Source organism: Canis lupus, chromosome 35 (genome assembly GCF_003254725.2).
Source record: "Canis lupus dingo isolate Sandy chromosome 35, ASM325472v2, whole genome shotgun sequence".
Taxonomy (NCBI): domain Eukaryota; kingdom Metazoa; phylum Chordata; class Mammalia; order Carnivora; family Canidae; genus Canis; species Canis lupus.
In genome coordinates this window covers 22,282,181-22,301,221 of record NC_064277.1, presented here as the reverse complement: position 1 = coordinate 22,301,221, position 19,041 = coordinate 22,282,181, and the positions used below count along the sequence as shown (strand labels likewise).

At 40.2% G+C, this 19,041-nt stretch overlaps 1 long non-coding RNA gene across 3 annotated transcripts in view; it reads left to right on the top strand.

Annotated features, from left to right (window-relative positions):
- LOC112657261 (uncharacterized) overlaps positions 1 to 9,196 on the top strand; it is a 53,141-nt gene extending 43,945 nt beyond the window's left edge. The window contains exons 1-5 of one of the 3 annotated variants that reach the window (XR_004812303.2): positions 3,725 to 3,857; positions 3,944 to 4,007; positions 5,151 to 5,293; positions 7,821 to 7,967; positions 8,562 to 9,196. This is a non-coding gene — a long non-coding RNA (uncharacterized LOC112657261). Of the gene's footprint in view, positions 1 to 3,724; positions 4,008 to 5,150; positions 5,294 to 7,820; positions 7,968 to 8,561 lie in introns of those variants that run through there. The other 2 variants (XR_003134936.3, XR_007408385.1) reach the window with 2 other exon arrangements.
- Positions 9,197 to 19,041: the final 9,845 nt, after the last annotated feature.

Genomic DNA, 19,041 nt, shown 5'->3' with positions numbered 1-19,041 from the left:
TTCACTTAGCAAATAACAAGAGTTTTAAGAGCTGTGTGCCTGGAATGTGGATGAAGACCAAATATATATTTCTTACTGTAAATCACAACATCACAGTGGGGATACTGTAAATGATAGTACATAATAATTGTACCTCTCAAGAATTTCTTTCTAAAAAGAGGAACCAATATTAGAATTGTAGGCTCCTGTAGAATACTTGGAAACCACTGGCAAAGATTTGATTTCTCTTACGTAATTATATCACAGGCTGGAGCCATGGACGTAATTGGTCATGCCCTCAAAATGGCCATTCATTAAGCACTTTCAGCTTGGAAGGAGATAACAACTACTCTGCTGGTCCAGAAGCAGTTAAAATATTAGACAAGCCAGTAGTTTGATGTTCTCTTTCTCAAATAACTGGTTCTTTGATTTCCAGATTGCTTTTCTCTTTTATAGGCACAGCCAAAGAGGAAGGTTCTGAGTTTTCTCTTGGGTTCTGTCTTGTTTATCTAGTTGGTTGGGGGATCCCTGGGTGGTGCAGCGGTTTGGCGCCTGCCTTTGGCCCAGGGCGCGATCCTGGAGACCTGGGATCGAATCCCACGTCGGGCTCCCGGTGCATGGAGCCTGCTTCTCCCTCTGCCTATGTCTCTGCCTCTCTCTCTCTCTCTCTCTCTCTCTCTGTGTAACTATCATAAATAAATAAAAATTGAAAAAAAAATTATCTAGTTGGTTGGAGAACATGAGAAAAGGAAGAGAAAGTACAGTGGCAGTTGGCTTAGGACACCTGCCCTCTGGAGGATAGGATTAGCATTTAATTAGAGGTTAGAAACAAATAGAACTAAGTTCAATTCCTGCCAAGTGTACTTATTCATATGGAAAGGATCAGGAAGCTCTACAAAATGAAGTTCAGAAATAGAAAAGATGCAAAGGTTGACCATTTCACCATTTTGGAAAAGCAAAAGTGAGTTTGTGTTAGTAAGTACTTTAACAGGGAAAACAGAATATAAACTGCTACCATCTGGTTCTGCTTCTAATTGATCACACCCAGGTTCAGGGCTGGTTTTTGCACTAGATTCTGCACCTGGAGAAGTCAAGAAGAATTTGAAGTGTTCAGAGAAGATCAAGAGTGCTTTCATGTTGGATGGTAATATTATCAGTAAGGGTAAAAGAAACCACCATTTATTGGTCTGGAAAACAGGAGGCTAAGCACTAAATGAATACATCTTCAGATGTTGCAGGAGAGGAATTTGACTTAATTCACGTTCCTAATGGCAGTAGAATTACACAGAATCATATTTGAATGGATCCTTGGGGCTTCTCATCTAATATGTTACTTTATGCAGGAATCCCCTAGATAACACTCCCCAGTAGGTAGCCATTCATTCACCTTCAGGTGGCAGACAGTCTAGCACCACTCGGGCAGTTCCATAAAAATTTGAGGCTTTTAATTTATGGAGTCTGCATTCACATAGCATCTCCTTTGTTCCAGGTCCTGATCTTTAGAGCCAAAGAGAATATCATCTCTTCTCTCTCCTGCAAGTAGGCAGACTTCTGTGTAGTTTGAGGCCAGTTGCCATATTCCTTGCAAGGTTTTTTCGCACTAACACTACTTATTTTTTTTTCAACTTTGTCATATGCTTGATTTATCTCTCCTCTTGATCTTTCTTCTTTAAACAAATTTCAATATGTCAATGTGTTTTTAAAATTGTAGCACAGATGGGGCGCCCGGCTGGCTTAGTCAGTGGAACATGCAACTCTTGATCTCAGGGTTATGAGTTCAAGTCCCATATTGGATGTAGAGATTACTTATAAATAAAAAATCTTTAAAAGAATTGTATCACAGAGAACTGGCATACTATAGGGGGAAACAGGGCCTCAGCTTCTTTATACTGTATCTGCTGTTAAGGAAGTGTAAGGCGACATTGCATTTATGACCGGCACATACCTCTGAGTGCACAAACACATGAAAATCTTGGTTATTTAAGTTACAAAATTATTTACTCTCATGACATTGCAGCTCCCCATTTTATTTTAAGAAGTGTAGAATATTGGGGCTCCTGAATGGCTCAGTTGGTTGAGGGGCAACTCTTGATTTTGGCTCAGGTCATGATCTCAGGGTCCTGGGATCAATGCTCAGCAGGGAGTCAGATTGTCCCTTCTCTCTCCCTCTTCTCCCCCTCCCTCTCTCTCAAATAAATAAATAAAATCTTAAAAAAATAATTTTAGAATATCATGTTAATTTCCCAAAGTTGTTGTAATAAATTAACACAGATTTGGTAGCTTCAAAGAAGAGAAATCTATTCTCTCACAGCCTTGGAGACCAGAAGTCTAAGGGCTGCATTCCCTCAAGAAACAGTCTCTTCCTGGCCATTTGCACTTTCTGGTGCCATCAGCATTCCTTGGCTTGTGTCTGCATCTCTTTCTTTCTTTCTTTCTTTCTTTCTTTCTTTCTTTCTTTCTTTCTTTCTTTCTAAGATTTTATTTTATTCATGAGAGACACAGAGAGAGAGGCAGAGACACAGGCAGAGGGAGAAGCAGGCTCCATGCAGGAAGCCTGATGTGGGACTCAATCCTGGATCCCGGGATCGTGACCTGAGCTGAAGGCAGATGATCAACTGCTGAGCCATCCAGGCATCCCTGGAGGCCATAAGTTTGAAATTAGTAACCCTGGACCAAAATCAAGGCCTTGGCATGATTGTGCTCCTTCAAGAAGCTCTAGAAGAAAACCCATTCCTTGCTTCTTCTGGCCTCTAGTAGCTGCCGGCAGTCCCTGGATTCTGACAGCATCTTTTTGATCTCTCCCTCCATTGGCACAGTGCCTCCTTCTATTCTATGATATTATTCTCCTCTGCCTCTGTCTTACTAAAATCCTTGTGATGGCACTTAGGATAAGTGGGTAATCTCACATAATCCACACCACTATCCTCAATATAATCACATTTGCAAAGAGCCATTTATCTAAATATGGTTCCAGGTCTTCAAATGTGGATGTCTTTGGGGCTATTTTCCAGCCTATAATAAAACCATCATGTTCAGCCCCCCTTTTTTTTAACTCCATCCCCCCACCCACTCACCCTTGTACAACCCTTTGTTTGTTTCCCAGAGTTAGGAGTCTCTCATGATTTTTCTTTCTCTCTAATTTTTGCTACTCAGTTTCCACACTTCCCTTATGGTCCCTTTCACTATTTCTTGTATTCCACATATGAGTGAAACCATATCATAATTGTCTTTTTCTGATTGACTTATTTGATTCAGCATAATACCCTTCAGTTCTATCCATGTCAGTGTAAATGGTAGGTATTCATCCTTTCTGATGGCTGAGTAATATTCCACACGCACACATCTTTATCCATTCATCTGTCAAAAGACATCGTGGCTCCTTCCACAGTTTGGCTATTGTGGACATTGCTGCAAGTGTCCTGTTGTTTCACTACATCTGTAATCTTTGGGGTAAAACCTAGTAGCGCTATTTCTGGGTCACAGGGAAGCCTCCTTTTTATACAAAGAAAGAAACAGAAACTCTGAGAGATAAGTCAGTCTGTGGGAATGAGTTTATATCCTTAAGACAAATAGCTGGAGCAAGAAGACTCCGTCCAGACTGCTGTAGTGGAAGAAAATGATGCTTAATTCCTTGCGCATGATTTACACAGTTGATACTGGGAGGAAGTAAATATATAATGCTAAAATGATTGTTATTAAATTTTGCTATATTTTGACTCCTTGTTCTAATCTGTTCACTTATATCAGGTTTTCTCAGCAGTGGCACTAGTGACATTTGGATTGGAAAATTCTTCCTTGGTTGATGGAAGCAAGGATGGGGCTGTCCTTTGTATTGTAGGATGTTTATCAGCATCTCTGGCCCTACCTACTGGATATTGGTAGCACCACTTTCCCTGTTCCCTGATCCCTGAGTTATGGAAACCAAAAAAAAATATCTTTCAGACATTACCAAAATGTCTTTCAGAGGAGGTACAAAATCCCCACCAGTTGAGAAGATATGGACTTGTATGGAAATGCTAGGATTCAAGGTATTCTTTTTTTGTTTTAACCTTATTATCTGCCAATTTGACCAATAATCATTTTCTGTAGCCAAGTATTAAAATTTAAATGTAATAATATTAGAAAAAGGACAGGACTATCATTAAAGCACTGCAGATCACCATTACCTTCTTCTTGATGGACCATAAGTCTACTTTTTGAAACCAGCTGTCAATCCCTCTAATATTATCACCATCTAGTTTTACCTTATTCTAAGGGTATTCTGAGAATGTTTGTAAAGTGACTTGCTGAAATCCAGGTCCTAGTTATAACACATTTTAATTCAAATTATTTAGGCTAAGGGGATAGAATGAATTCAACTAATCTTTGGTCTGTTCTGATACTTAGTAATTATGGTGAAGTTTTTTATTTTTGGTTTTGAAGAGCACACAAATCATACTATTCCTCATCTGTTCTAGAGTCCTTTGGTGCTTAAATTTGAACTTACCAGTTTATGTTTGTGGAATCAGCCTTTCTCCCTTCCAAATATTTGTCCATTCCCATTCAAAATATTTGTCTATTCCCATTCTTTTGGTACTTAAATTTTAATCCTTTAGTGCATGATTCCTAAAAGATTAGGAACCATAGATCCAAGATCCTGTCTACAGTTTTTCTTAACACCTGAACATACACTATGTATCTTTAATTCTACCTCTGTATTTTTTTTAAGATTTTATTTATTCATGAGAGGCACAGAGAGAGAGAGAGAGAGAGAGAGAGAGATAGGCAGAGACACAGAGACACAGGCAGAGGGAGAAGCAGTCTCCATGCAGGCAGCCTGACGTGGGACTCCATCCCTGGTCTCCAGGATCACACCCTGGGCTGAAGGCGGCGCTAAACTGCTGAGCCACATAGGCTGCCCTCTACCTCTGTATCGATCTCTATCTGTATGTAGGAGACTTTAACATCTTGGAATCAGTAAAAGGCTTTTGTAGAATCTCCTCCATGATTAAAACCTTGCTTCTCGGTGCCAGAATTGCATATCCAACTGTCAATTTAACATTTTCACTTGGATATCTCAAACATTATTCAAATTATCTTGAACTCCTGATATCCAACTGTGGTCTTCTTTGCTGGATCTTAGCAGCAATCTTTTTTTTTTTTTTAATATTTTATTTATTTACCTGACACAGAGAGCACAAGCTGGGGGAGTGGCAGAGGGAGAAAGAGAAGCAGACTCCCCACTGAGGAGGGAACCCAACGTGGGTCTTGACCCAAGGACCCTGAGATCATGACCGGAGCTGAAGGCAGATGCTTCACTGACTGAGCCACCCAGGTGCCCCTTTCCATATCAATTTTAGAATAAACTTGTTTATGTCTATGAAATACCTTGGTGAGATTTAGATGGAAATTGCATTACATCAATAGATCAATTTAGGGAGAAGACTTATTACTATGTTGAGTCTACCAATCCATGAACAGTATTTCTCTCCAGGTGGGCTTGCTTTGATTTCTTTCATCAGCATTTTGTAATTTCTTTTCCAGATGGATCTTGTACTTATTTTGCTAGGCTTATACTTAAGCATTTCATCTTCTTTGAAGGAATTTTTAAATAATACTGTGTTATAAAATTTCACTTTCTTCATGGTCATTGTATGGTATAAAAATGTGATTGATTTTTGAGTGTTGCTCTTGTATGTAGACAATTGTGACAATGCCTTTTCCTGAATTTATGTTTTTTCACCAACTGGATTATGAAGGCCTTTGGACACTATATGTTTCTATGCTATACAAACAGTAGGGGCTTAATACATATTTATGTGTGAGAGGTCCAGCACCATTAGTCCTGTGATCTGTGACTCAGTCATGTTTAATAAGACCTCACTTTTATTCTTCTACCTTTTCCTTTTTCCTGAAAGAGCTAATTGACAATGCATTTGTCTACATGCCCAAACTCCTGTTTTCCCTTGGTGTGCAGTGCACTGAATCTATTTGGAATAGTTCTCATTTATTTACAGCTTCAAGAGAGCAGTGTCTTAGCACAGATTGAAATTGGGATTTAATTAATGTCTTTACACAGTACTTGGATACAAACCTCTTTAACTACCAGAGAAATACCTATATATCTGATTCCATTTAGACTCTTTAGCAGGTACACAAAGTGCTAGAAATAGTTTTTTTTTCTTCTGTGTGACACAGGCAATAATTAAAGTTTAAAAGCTGTGTATTGGCTCTTTTTCATAGTTCACTTGGCATTAATTGTGTTTCTATGCTTTTGCTTTGGTTGAGGACTTTCATTTAGTACTTTCTATTACTTGTGCCATGTGTTTGTACATATATCATATTTTTCAAGCATTTTTCAAACACCATCTTTCCGCAGTCTCTACAAAAGGTAATTAATACCTGGCAGGATACAAATGAAAAAGAGAACAGATGTGGGTGAACAAACTCAACGATTTAAAGTTAATAAGCAGAAGAAGAAGTGGTAACAATCTTTTCAGGATACTCAGGACAGCAGTTTGGAAATGATTAATAAAATCTAATGATATTATCTCCAACTTTACTAAAGCTGCATATTCTGCAAATACATGTAATCAAAAGTTAATATCGAATTTTGTCAAAATAGAGACTAATATTGCTGGGTGATAAAATCCAAAATGTTATTGTGGTTTGCTGAGACTGCATTAATAATACATGTGAAGAAATACAGTAGATAAATCAGGAAGTTATAATCCAGAGACTAAGAGATAGTAGAATATACTACCCCAAAATATGCTACTTTGGCATGTGGGTTATTTTGGTTTGAAGGCAATCAAGGCCCAGCAGACTTAGAAGGAATTTCTTACCTCCACCTTACCTGCCCAGAAGATTTTAGATACAGGCCTGTATAAGGAAGAGAGCTATTACCAGAGATCATTTTTATATCAGAAAGACTAATTTGCATGGTTTGGCAGGCATTTGTTTACCACACATTTACTTTTCCTGTGATTTATTTTTCTTCTGTTGAACTCGAGGTCACTACTCTCTTCTTAACTCGGGATGGCACACACACCTCAATTGCCAAACTGCCTTTGAGTCTCATGTCCTTGTGAGAATCTCGTATATATGTAATTAAATTTGTTTTTCTTCTGTTAATCTGTTTTGTGTCAATTTAATTATTATATCAGCCAAAGAACCTAAAAGGCAAGAAGGGAACATTTTTTCGTCTCCACAAGACCGTGTTTCCTAAAATAAGAGCCTCTTCCTCCTGATAAATCAGAAAGAAAGAGGGACAATTATTTAAATATCAAACATTCAAGATGAAGCGTAGGTCAATTCAATATGACAACTGTGTATTGAATCTTTGGCATATCCCAGGACCCATAGTATAGACTGGGGAAGGAAAGAGGCATAAGGCACAGCTCTTCCTCTAGGTGTGTTGAAACCATGACTTTCCCTATAGATTGCCTAGGGATATATCTTGAAGGCAGGGCACTCAAGTTCCAAGCATTTAGAATCTGCAATATCAAGGATAATCAGACTGAAAACAACTATGCTAAACAAAATCAGATATTCCTGAGATGCCTCACATTAATAATAAATGAAGGGAAGTTAAAAAAAACAATAGTCATTGTGAACCTTAAATTCTGAATATCAATCAGATTCATGTACTTTCAAAACCCTTGTCATAAGCACCAGAATCAGCACAACATGAACTTGATAGTACAAGTAGCAGTTCTGTGTTAATTTCTGGACCTACTAAACCAGAGAATTATTTTTTTGATGGTGGCCAAAGGTAATATAATTGTGTTTTGGGGACAGATTTGAATTAGGTGGATCTTGGTATGACATTGTTAAAGTGTATTAAATTTGTACCTTTTAAGATTTAACAGATAAGACAAGCAGAGCAAGAGTATTCTATTCCAGTGGTTTTCTGATTGGATCCAAATGGAAATGCTCAGGTGAAACAGTCACTCAATGGACAGGATCTTTCAGGTTGCTGAGCATCTACTTTGTGTGGAGAAACAAAGGTAAGTCATGACTGATGCCTTCAAGAACTTAAAATTCAGTAGCGTAGACAGATTGATGTGTGAGGAGTCCAGCTCCAGATTAAAAGCATAGATGTGATTCTTTAGGCCTGGCTAAAGTCAATTACAGAGGCCTTCTATGGCTGGCCTCAGGGAGAAGTTGTCCTCACCATGCCCGGCTTGGGGCACAGCCAGGGCACAGAAGTCTGCAGGGAGTTGCAGTCATGATCTTTCACATCTTTATATTCCAACCTGCAGTACCTTCATTCTTGGTCTCTTCACTGGGCCCTTCACAGAGTCCTGTAGCCTGCCCCCCACCCCCACCCCCAGCTGCTCTTACAGGAAATGAGGGGGAGAACCTTGAAGACACTTCCCTCCCATCATTAGGCTCAGCTCATTTCTAGCCCACCTTGCTTGCCCCCTGCATCCCATGTCAGAGTCCATAAAACAAAACTCACGTGACAGAAGGACCCTCTGGTCTGCACTGGATAACTCATGTACCATTCTGTGGGGCCAAATGGAAAAGGAGTTGATGACTTCTACTATTGCAGTAAGTGATTAAGGGCTTGATGCCTTCATTTTTGTCTTGTTTTATAGGCTGCTTCTACACCTGACAGCTCAGCTGGGTCTCTCCCAGCTCAGCTGAGCTCCCCAAAATGTGGATACAAGTACAACAGAGTGAGAGACATATAAGGGCATGGCAAAGAGCTCTGAGAGTCCAACAAGTGGAGAAAAGGGACAGCCAAGGAGGTTATAGTTCAGTGTGGGCTTATAGGTGTGTGCTGGAAACAAAGATACTCCTGGCCTTGGGGCTTAAACTCCACAGCCCATCAGGAACCTGCAAAGAGACCGTGTGGAAGACATCAGCAAGTGGTGGCAGCAGTGAGGCTGGTTGCCTAGGCAGGGGCCACCTGCAGGAACCTGGACTTCATTCCCCCATGGAGTTCCTGAAAATAGAAGAAAAACAGATTCATCTATTCCCATTTGAAATGATAAGATTTACAAAAATAGTACCTCTAGAGGCCACGTTATCATTACCTAAAATACCTTCACCTTCCTGTCATCTCTGAGTAGGACTGCTGCTGCTTGGCTTTAGGAGACGTTAGAGAATAAAGTCCTTGCTCATTCACTAGCTGCTTTGTCGATTTAGTTTTCAGCTTGTCATGTTTGGATCATTTGGCTGACAAATTTATTTATTAAAAATAAAGTGAAATTTGTCGTGATTTTATTGACCATGCTGACAATCAGACTGTCCCATTAACAGCAGAAAGGTCCTTCTTCTGGGCAAACAGGACACTGTGACAGAACCTCCAAGTCCCAAACATATTTATCTACTATGGCATTGTACGCTGTGGACACAGGCGGGTGGAACTGAAGGAGCCCTGTGCTAGACTCCAATAAGAGACAATTGACATGGTGGTTAAGGTCATGGGCCAATGCAGGCTTCCTAGGCTTCCAGCCCCACCAGTTACTAGCTGTATGAGCATGTAACAATGTTACATGTTCAGTGTTCCTCAGCCTCAATTTCCCCCTTCCGTAAATGGAGATAATACTAGTACTTACCTCATAGGATTGTGGAGAGGATTATGTGAGTTGATCAATGTAATCCGGTCTTTAGAATGGGCTAGAAGAAAAGAGACAGGTGGTTGCAGAAAGAGTTTGGAGAGACAGACCTCTGTGTGTTGGGTAGTGGCTCAGCACCTAGATTTTTAGAGCTAGAAAAGTTAGCAGTGACAATAGTCAGATTGCTGGAGGCGAGAGGAGCTGGGAGGGAGGGATAAGGAGTGAATATCATTTGGGTGATCTGGACTCTTTTCTTAAAATGTCAGGGTTTCAGGAGAGATGGGAAAATAATTACAGCTTCCGGAAACAGTGCTATTCAGAGAAGATTAGGACAGAAGAGGCTTGTTTTGAAGACAAGAGAGTAATGATCAAATGGAGGTAGATTTACTATGTTAGGGAACAAGAATAATTTTAAATAACAATTTTTAAAAGATTTTCAGTTTTTTTATTATTTTCAAAATTTTTAGCGTGTATGTTTTCAAACATACACAAGAGTACAGACAATCTATAATTACCCATCACCCAGCTTTGGATAGTTACCAGTATTTTCCAAAATTTGTTTCATCCGTTCCTCACACAGGGAAGAAAAAGTTGCCAAAACATTCTGAAACACGTTCCAGATATCATGCATCATGTCACTCATAATAATGTAGTATGCACCTCTACACTGATAAGGACCTTTGTTTTCATAACCATAGTGCTATTATCAGACTAAAAAAAATAACATCAACTTCTCACTGTCATCTAATAGCCTATATTTGAAATTGTCCCCAGTTGTCTCCAAATGTCTTTCCATATAGAGCGTGCTCTAATTGGCATCAACATGAGTCTGTATGCTGCATTTGGTTATGATTTCTTTTACATCTCTTTCAATCTGCAACAGCCCTTCCCGGACAATCCTTTTCTCCCATGCCATTTATTAGTTGAAAAAACTCAGCCATTTATATTGTAGAATGCCTCCCATTCTGGATTTGACTGATTATTTCCTTTTTGTGTCATTTAATTTGTTGAAAGGCAGGACGCCTGGGTGGCTCAGTGGTTGAACATCTGCCTTCAGCTGGGGTCATGATCCCACAGTCCAGGGATTGAGTCCCACATCGGGCTCCCTGCATGGAGTCTGCTTCTCCCTCTGCCTCTGTCTCTGCTTCTTTCTCTCTCTGTGTCTCTCATGAATAAATAAATAAGATCTTTAAAAAAAAACTTGTTGAAAGGCAATGCATGATGGTATAGATTCTGAGATGAAATATTTTTCTCCCTCTGAGATGGAAGCAAGAGAAACAAATGATTGATATGAAGAGGGGAGCATTGTGCATGTCACGTCAAAGGGCTTACATCACTTTGGCGAAATGAAATGTGAGCTTCTTGTTGAACAAAGAATAAGAGGGGCTGTGACCAGGAGTTGAGGGCAGAACCTTTGAAATACAGTGTGGGGAATGTGACTGGGAGTCAAGTTGGGGTGTATTAACTGTTTACCCAGGAATAATGAGAACGAAACTGAGGTTGATTAACATTGCTCTGTGTACAAACAGTCCACCTGTTTTCTTGGCTTGCTTCATCACTAGTTGGTGGACTCCAGGATTAGGGTGTACCAAGGGTCGATGAGTGCCAAGATGGGACAGTTGAAGAATTGGACAGATTTGTAGGAATCAAGGGGGCAGCTGAGCAAAAGGCTGAAGTGGACCAGCTAGGAAGGATTTTGTGCTAACAGTGCTGGTGGAGTATGCAAAAAGAGGAAATGAGAAATATGGTAGCTGGAAGGTCTCACAGTTTGTGGAATGTCTTCAGATGCATATGCAGCTGATGGTGGGTGACTGAAGCTATGGGTAAATGATACAAGGATGAAAGGAAAAAGTGTAGGCAGCACAGACCTAGGCCCCACTCTCACTTTGCTACTACCTTGTTGCGTGACCTCAGGAACATTGTTTAATCACTCTAAGCTTCCATTTTCTCTCTCATAAAATGCATTCATCAGTATAAGCCCTGACAATTTTGTTTTCTAACAAAAGTGTTGTAGTGTTAAAAACAAAAAAAAAAAGATTTTATTTATTTATTTCAGAGAGAGCGAGAGAGAGAGCAATCATGAGCCAGGTGGAGAGTGGGGAGGGGCAGAGGGAGAAGCAGACTCCCCACTGAGCAGGAAGTCTACCAAGGGGCTCTCTCCAAGAACCCTGAGATCGTGACCTGAGCTGCAAACAGATGCTTAACTGAGCACCCAGGTGCCCCCTGATTGAAACTTTGATAGCTGAGGCATCCATTTAAAAGGGGCATCCAGGGGATCCCTGGGTGGCGCAGTGGTTTGGCGCCTGCCTTTGGCCCAGGCGCGATCCTGGAGACCCGGGATCGAATCCCACGTCGGGCTCCCGGTGCATGGAGCCTGCTTCTCCCTCCGCCTGTGTCTCTGCCTCTCTCTCTGTGACTATCATAAATAAATAAAATAAAAATTAAAAATTAAAAATAAAAAAATAAAAAAAGGGGCATCCAGTTCAAAGATGGCTGTGTATAAACACATTGCCAGCCACACAACTAGTAAAGAGCCACGTCATCTCCCCCAGCAAAGCTCCTTTGTTTAAGTTTGTTAATTTTGATAACAGACCATTTGGGCCACTTTTTTTTTTTCCTCCCTCTCTTTAAATTCCTGGTCTTATATTTTAAATACACCAGGAAACAGTGAGCCCACCACCCATGAGCCCCCACTGTGGACCCCAAACCCCAATAAAAGCAGAATCTCAGAGCACGTGCACTTTCTCTACCTGTGACCTCCATGGGTGGCTCTAGGTGTGCTGTGTAATTTCTAGGTTTTATAAGAAATAAACCTTACTTTTTCAAAGTGTCCTAATGGTCATTGCTGAAGGGCATCTTACAATCATAAGAAGAAGTGATGTGGGAAAAAAAAGACAAAAGAAAAAAAATAAATTTCCTTACAGCCCACTGACATGTCCTTGAAACAGGCAGATTGACCTTCCTTTATGAATTCAACTGCCTTGATGTTGACACTTTGCTAAGGGCAAAAGGCAAGCTTAGCCCAATCCCCTAGGACCCTATAAGTCTACTTTAACATATAAGAATTCCTTTAGAAATTTCCCTTATCTCTACCCCCTCCCCAAGATGTATGTTGGCATTTGTCCCCCAAGCATATGGCCCACTGATATACATATGAAGCGTCTCATGACTGGGGTTTTACTAGACAGTAATAAATGACCTTTTCCTAGCAACAGCTAGCACCTTCAAGGTTCTGAAAACCTTGACTAGAGACTTACACTCTCTCTGACCCTCTCCCAACTTGAAAGTATGTAATGGGCCACTCCTCACAACCCCAGTGCAGCTCTTCCTGCCCTTAGGTCCTGTCCCTGTGCTTTAATAAAACCACCTGTTGGCACCAAAGATGTCTCAAGAATTCTTTTTTGGCCATCAGCTCCAGACTCCAACATTTTCTGCATCAGAAGCATCAATAGCTCTGACCTAATAAGCACTCACAAACAGCTATTTCTAGAATTGAGGAGGTCAGGGAATCATGAGGTCAGTGTGTCTTGCATCCTAAAGATGTAGGCTGTGGGGCAGCCCGGGTGGCTCAGCAGTTTAGTACTGCCTTTAGCCCAGGGCATGATCCTGGAGACCCGGGATCGAGTCCCACATCAGGCTCCCTGCATGGAGCCTGCTTCTCCCTCTGCCTGTGTCTCTGCCTCTGTGTGTGTGTGTCTCATGAATAAATAAATAAAATCTTAAAAAAAAAAAAAAAGATGTAGGCTGTGTGTTTAAGGATTATTGTCCACTAGAAAGTCCATTAGTACTTTTGGAGAGAAATCCAGTAGATTAAAAAAAATTAATAACTCTAAATAACAATTATCCGTGCCAAATTAGGCAATTAGAAATATAATAAAGCTAAAAAAAGACCGTTGTTTTCACACCTATCCTCAAACATACATACAATGCACCCATCCACATGGTATTCATGCCTACAAGCCCTTCATGTTTTAATGTGTTCCAGACAGATGATCATTGTTTTATAATCTCCTCTGATTTATAACCATGCAGTCAATAATTAGGTATTCTGGCTGGGTGAACCAGATATTCATGAATCTAATCAAGGCTGTTTTTAAGTAAAACACATTGAACCAAGCCTGCTTTCAGATTCCATTCTCCTATCTTTCAGTATTCACAGTCTAACTGAGAAATTCAGAAGAGCCTGTTTGTGGTGAAATTTTGCTGAATATCAGCATATATGGGAAGCTACCTCTGATTAAGATAAACAATGAGCAGAATGCCTTGTTCTTTGGAAAGAGTTAATGGGGAGTAGTGAGATGAACTCACCAGTTTCCAGCTCAAGCATTTTTTTGAAATATTGAAAGACTGATCTGCAAGTTTATGAATACAAATGTACCCGTCAGTCGTCTCATAAGATTCACAAATGGCCTTGGCTGCCACTAAGTGGGTGGGAGGAAGAGAGTGCTGCTGTGTTTATGTGGTACTCGGCATTATACTGATGAAAAATGCTGGCAAGGAGCCATGTTTTCACATACTTGCGAGAATCTCCTGCCTGTGTTTTATCTTTGGATGTTACCATGGCTACTGATGGAAAGAAATGAAAACCAAAAGGTGGAGGGAGGTAGACCGATTAGGGGGTGGAAGGAGTGCAGAAAACAATCTCAACAGCCAAGCATCTGGGAAGATTTATTGTTGAAGGTCTTGATTGCCTGTCCTGCTGCATATACTGTATATTCAAATATCCACTCAGAAGCCAGTTACCTTTTTGAATAAAGCTCCACAAAGGACACACTGGAGATCACTTGACCTGCTTCTTGTGCAACTGTCCTTATATTTCTTACAGAGTGAGTTAAGAAAGTAAGGAATCTTACCTTCAAATCTCAGCTCTGCACTTCCCAGCTACATGGCTTTGGCTGAGTTATTTCCCTTCTTGTAGTGAGCCTCATCAGGTTCTTAGGGGATCACAGGTGTTAAAGTACTTAGCACAATAGCCTGTATACTAAAGAGCACTTTGGGTCAGTTTTTATTCTACTGCGTATAAAGTTGTATATGGGTTCGTTATGACAGGTCAATGCAATCCACTTGTCTGTTTCTCAGTCTTCAGGGAATTTCATGGGTGGAATCTATTTCATTAAAGTGATGTATTATGGCTAATAATAGCTGGTGAGCAAACTGTACTTCCAAATTATTTATGGGCAATTCTTGCCCCTCTGGTCAAGCCTAGGTGAGGAACAAGGCATGCTCTATCACTGCTGGCTGCAGTAGCCCTACCTTGTCCTGATACTTTTTTCAAGTTGAGTATAAATAACAGTTTTATAAATGGAGACATCTTTTCTTGGAACATCTTTCCTGTTACAATGTTCTGTCTCCTCTCTGATGGAGAAGAAATTAACAATATATATATTTTTAATTCATTTACTTATTTGGGAGAGAGAGATTGAGAGACCACAGAAGAAAGGGCAGAGGGAGAGGGAGACAGAATCTCAAGCAGACTCCTGCTGAGTGCAGAGCCTGAAGCGGGGATTATCTCATGACCCTGAGATCACAATCTGAGTCAAAATCAAGAGTCGAATGCTTAACCTACTGAGCCACCCAGGTGCCCTGACAATGCTATTTAAACCTAGTTTCCCTTTCAGTGGTTCTGTCAAGTGGTTAGTTAATTTTGTTATGGACTTAAATCCATTAGGAGGATTGTTTCTATTTAAAATTAGTGAAAAGATCCTTTCATAAAGTAAAGCTTGCTTTGGAGATGTGAATGCTTAACTTCCTTCATCTCAGTTTACTAGGTTATAAATGTGGGTCTTCATTGACAGTACTAAGTTTTCAGTACTAAGTGCACGAATGAACTCTGTCCAATGTCTTGATCATCTTGTTAAAATAGGCACAGAATGTATTCTCCTTCCCTTTACTGGAGGAGTTATCCAATGTTGTTTGATATTTATAGGTGTCTTACATTTTTGGAGAAGTAATCTAAAACATTTTGGAAAGTAAGAATTCATTGCTTCTATATATGTTTCCCCCTTACATGTGATAAAGGTTATTCTTCATCTTTCTATACTGTCTACATAATTGCTGAATTTTCCAGCTTAGGACAGTGTTTTCCTGACTGTGGGAAACCCACAACCCATTTGTGAGCCAGGAAATAAATTTGGTGGTGGCTACAAATATATTTAAAAAGTGAAATGGAACAGAATAGAAAATACCAGAGTACATTATACATGGGAAGGTTAAGTATTGCTTCTCAACATTTTACTTCAGTTATATATTTATTTATACTCTCATATGCAGATTGAGGTAGAAAAAAAATTGATAGCCACTGACTTCAGAGTTGTAGTCTAAGGCTAGTGGGGATGGAGAATGGAATGAGGCAAGTTTAGGCTTTTATAATGAAATTTTCACCTATCTTATGGAGTGAGAATGTATGATATCTGTAGTTCAGCAATTCTTTTTGTATTAGAATATTTTTTTAAACATTTTATTTATTCATGAGAGACACAGAGAGAGAGGCAGAGACACAGGCAGAGGGAGAAGCAGGCTCCATGCAGGGAGCCTGATGTGGAGCTTGATCCCAGGACTCTAGGATCAGGACCTGAGCTGAAGGCAGATGCTTAACCACTGACCACCCAGGTGCCCCTGTATTTGAATATTTTTTAGACTTCCACGTTCCTATCAGAAATGCTGCCATCTAGCTAGTTACTGAGGCTTAAAATATCAGGGTCCTTTTTGTCTTCCTTTCTTTCTCTCTTATTTTTTTCTCTTTCTCTCTTTCTCTTATTCTTGACTTCACATCTGTTGCTGGGTAACTGCTCTGTCCCCTCCCTTCATTTCTGAGCCCTGGGGAAGTCCTGGCTACTATAACAGAATTCTCACACCTCCACATTTGCTGCCCAGTGGAATTCCAGATCATCACTGTTATGCTTAAAAAGTTTAAGAGCTCCCCTGATACTTAGTCACTTTCAAATGTGTTTCCTGATATTTAAGGGCTTCATGATAATAATACTCTCTTACTTTTCCCATCTTCCTTGTCCCTTCCTCCTGGGACCTACACTTCAGCCAACTGGAACTTCTTGTTGCTTTCTACTCTCACCTGTGTAACTTTTCTCCACGTTGTTCTCTCTTCCTGGACATATATTTTCCATCTGTCATTTCCCTCTTTTGCTCCCAATTAACTAAATTCATAGCTTTATCTCTTATTCATATTCATGCCCTAGTGCTTGACTTGTTTCTCCAGGTGGAAACATCCTTCCCACATTTAAACTCATTGCATTTTACCTGATTCACCTCAAGGATGTGGCTTTAGTTGCTCACGTACAGGCCTGCTCTGGCTTTAGATGAAATAATCTCCCCTCTCCCCATTTCCTATTTATTACAGTGTCTTGAAACTAGTAAGTGTTAATACATGTTTGCTAGTAAGTTATAAACTGACACCCTTAAGGTAGTGTGTTTTGGGTCTGAAAGGGTTAAATCAGCTTCCAGAATTACCTCAGATAGTTCTAGAAATTGTTCTTTGTATGGGAAGAAAGAGAACCATAAAAATCTGGGAGGAACTGTTCTTTCACCTGCTTTCAGACACCTAAAAACACTGACAAGGCTGCTGCCTGACATATTGATTCCTTTCTCAACCCCTTGACATGAATACATAGTGACCAGTCAGTGACATATCCTTAAACATCGTGATAAGGAGCAACCTGCCAGAGCCAACAGCAGTGCTGCAAATTTCAATGTTCTGTCTGCCTTGAACCTTTTGTGTTTTGGTTAGAGGTTTTCAAAGTATTGTCCCTGGATTAGTAGGACCAAGATTACCTGGGAACTAGTTAGAAATGCAGATTCTCTACTTCACCCCACAGCTATTGATCAGAAGTTGTGGCATGAAGCTCAGAAATCTGTGTTTCAATAAATCCTCTGAGGAATTCTGGTATGTGCTGAACTCTGAAAACTTCTGATTCACACCTCTCTCTCTTCTCTTACCCTCACTCTTTTTATAACTTGCATGAACCCTTAACACCATCACAAACTTGGGAAAAGCATTGAGTCACCCATCTCTAATCATGAATGGTTATGCATTAGAAAAAAAAAATCCAAACCAGAAAACAAAACAGTATTGCAACTATACGAAGAATAAGGAAAGCCAAAGTTCATGGAGCAAAATTAGACACATGTAAGCAACCTATCTCATCATCCACCAGATTTTTAAGTTACTAGAAAGTCTCTTCAAAATCTTCCTTCTTCATTTTCCTTGATCCTGGCTTTCTTTATGTAGTGCCACTCAAGATAAACTACTTCTCACTCAGCACTTTTCCTGCATATTCCCTAGCTATGAAGCTGAATTCTGTTCTCCATTGCTAATTTGTAGACTATCAGCAGCATTTTAACTTGGGCGGGCTTCTGTTGACTTCCTTAGGGGTCTACTTTGCAATTAATATCATTGTTGCTACAAGGAAATGTAGTCTCTTTCAGAAGTCCAAATCACAAAGCACTGAAATGTGGCAAATTGGTGCATTGGGAACTTCCTGTGCCGGGTTGGGGGGTGGGATGGGAGTGGGGGGTGGGAGCTATTGTGCCTATCAAGTTCTCAGTTCCTGCATCAGATGTGAAAAATTGGCATCAAAGTATATCTTTCACTGAGAATCTTGACTAGACACAGGTAGAGCTGAGTGGGCAATAATCCATGTCAGCATTTTTAATTTTTATTTTATTTTTGTAGGTGCAGAGAGATGTTAACTGCCTCTTGAGTGGAGTTAACTCAAGAAATTTCACTTTTGAAGTTTTTCCCTTTAAATTTAATCTTTGTATCTTAGTAAATCATAAGGGCCTCTGAAAGGGGCAACATTTTCAGGTCTTTTTAGTTCCTTTTCTTTTTTTTAAAGTAGGGTCCATGCCCAGCATGGATCCCAATTCAGGTGTTGAACTCACAACCCTGAGATAGATACCTGAGCCAAAATCAGGAGTCAGACCCTCAACTGACTGAGCCACCATTTTTAGTTACTTTTAAGCCTGAGTTTTTTAAAAGACAGAGAAAATGTGAAGAAAGTGGACATCTGAGGTAGGGGATACATTGTCTCAGGGCCTTTGCTCCTACCTGTTGTTCTCTTTACCAGAAATACCCTTTCCTTAAATCTTGGCTTTCCTTATTCTTCATATAGTTGCAATGCTGTTTTGTTTTCTGGTTTGGATTTTGTTTTTCTAATTCATAACTACCTCTTTACCAGGAATATTCTTTCCTTAAATCTTAGTTGGGTCCTATTTAATCATTTTAGATCCCGCTTAAAAGTTGCCACTTTAGAAAGTTCTTGCCTAAGTCCTTTCTCTCAGCTCTCACATCTTGTTTCATCTTCTTCAAAACATTTATCTGGGGGCACCTGGGTGGCTCAGTGGTTGAGCGTCTGCCTTCAGCTCAGGTTGTGATCCCAGGGTCCCAGCTCAGGTTGTGATCCCAGGGTCGAGGGATCAAGTCCCACATGGGGCTCCCCTCAGGGAACCTGCTTCTCCTACTGCCTGTGTCTTTGCCTCTCTCTGTGTCTCTCATGAATAA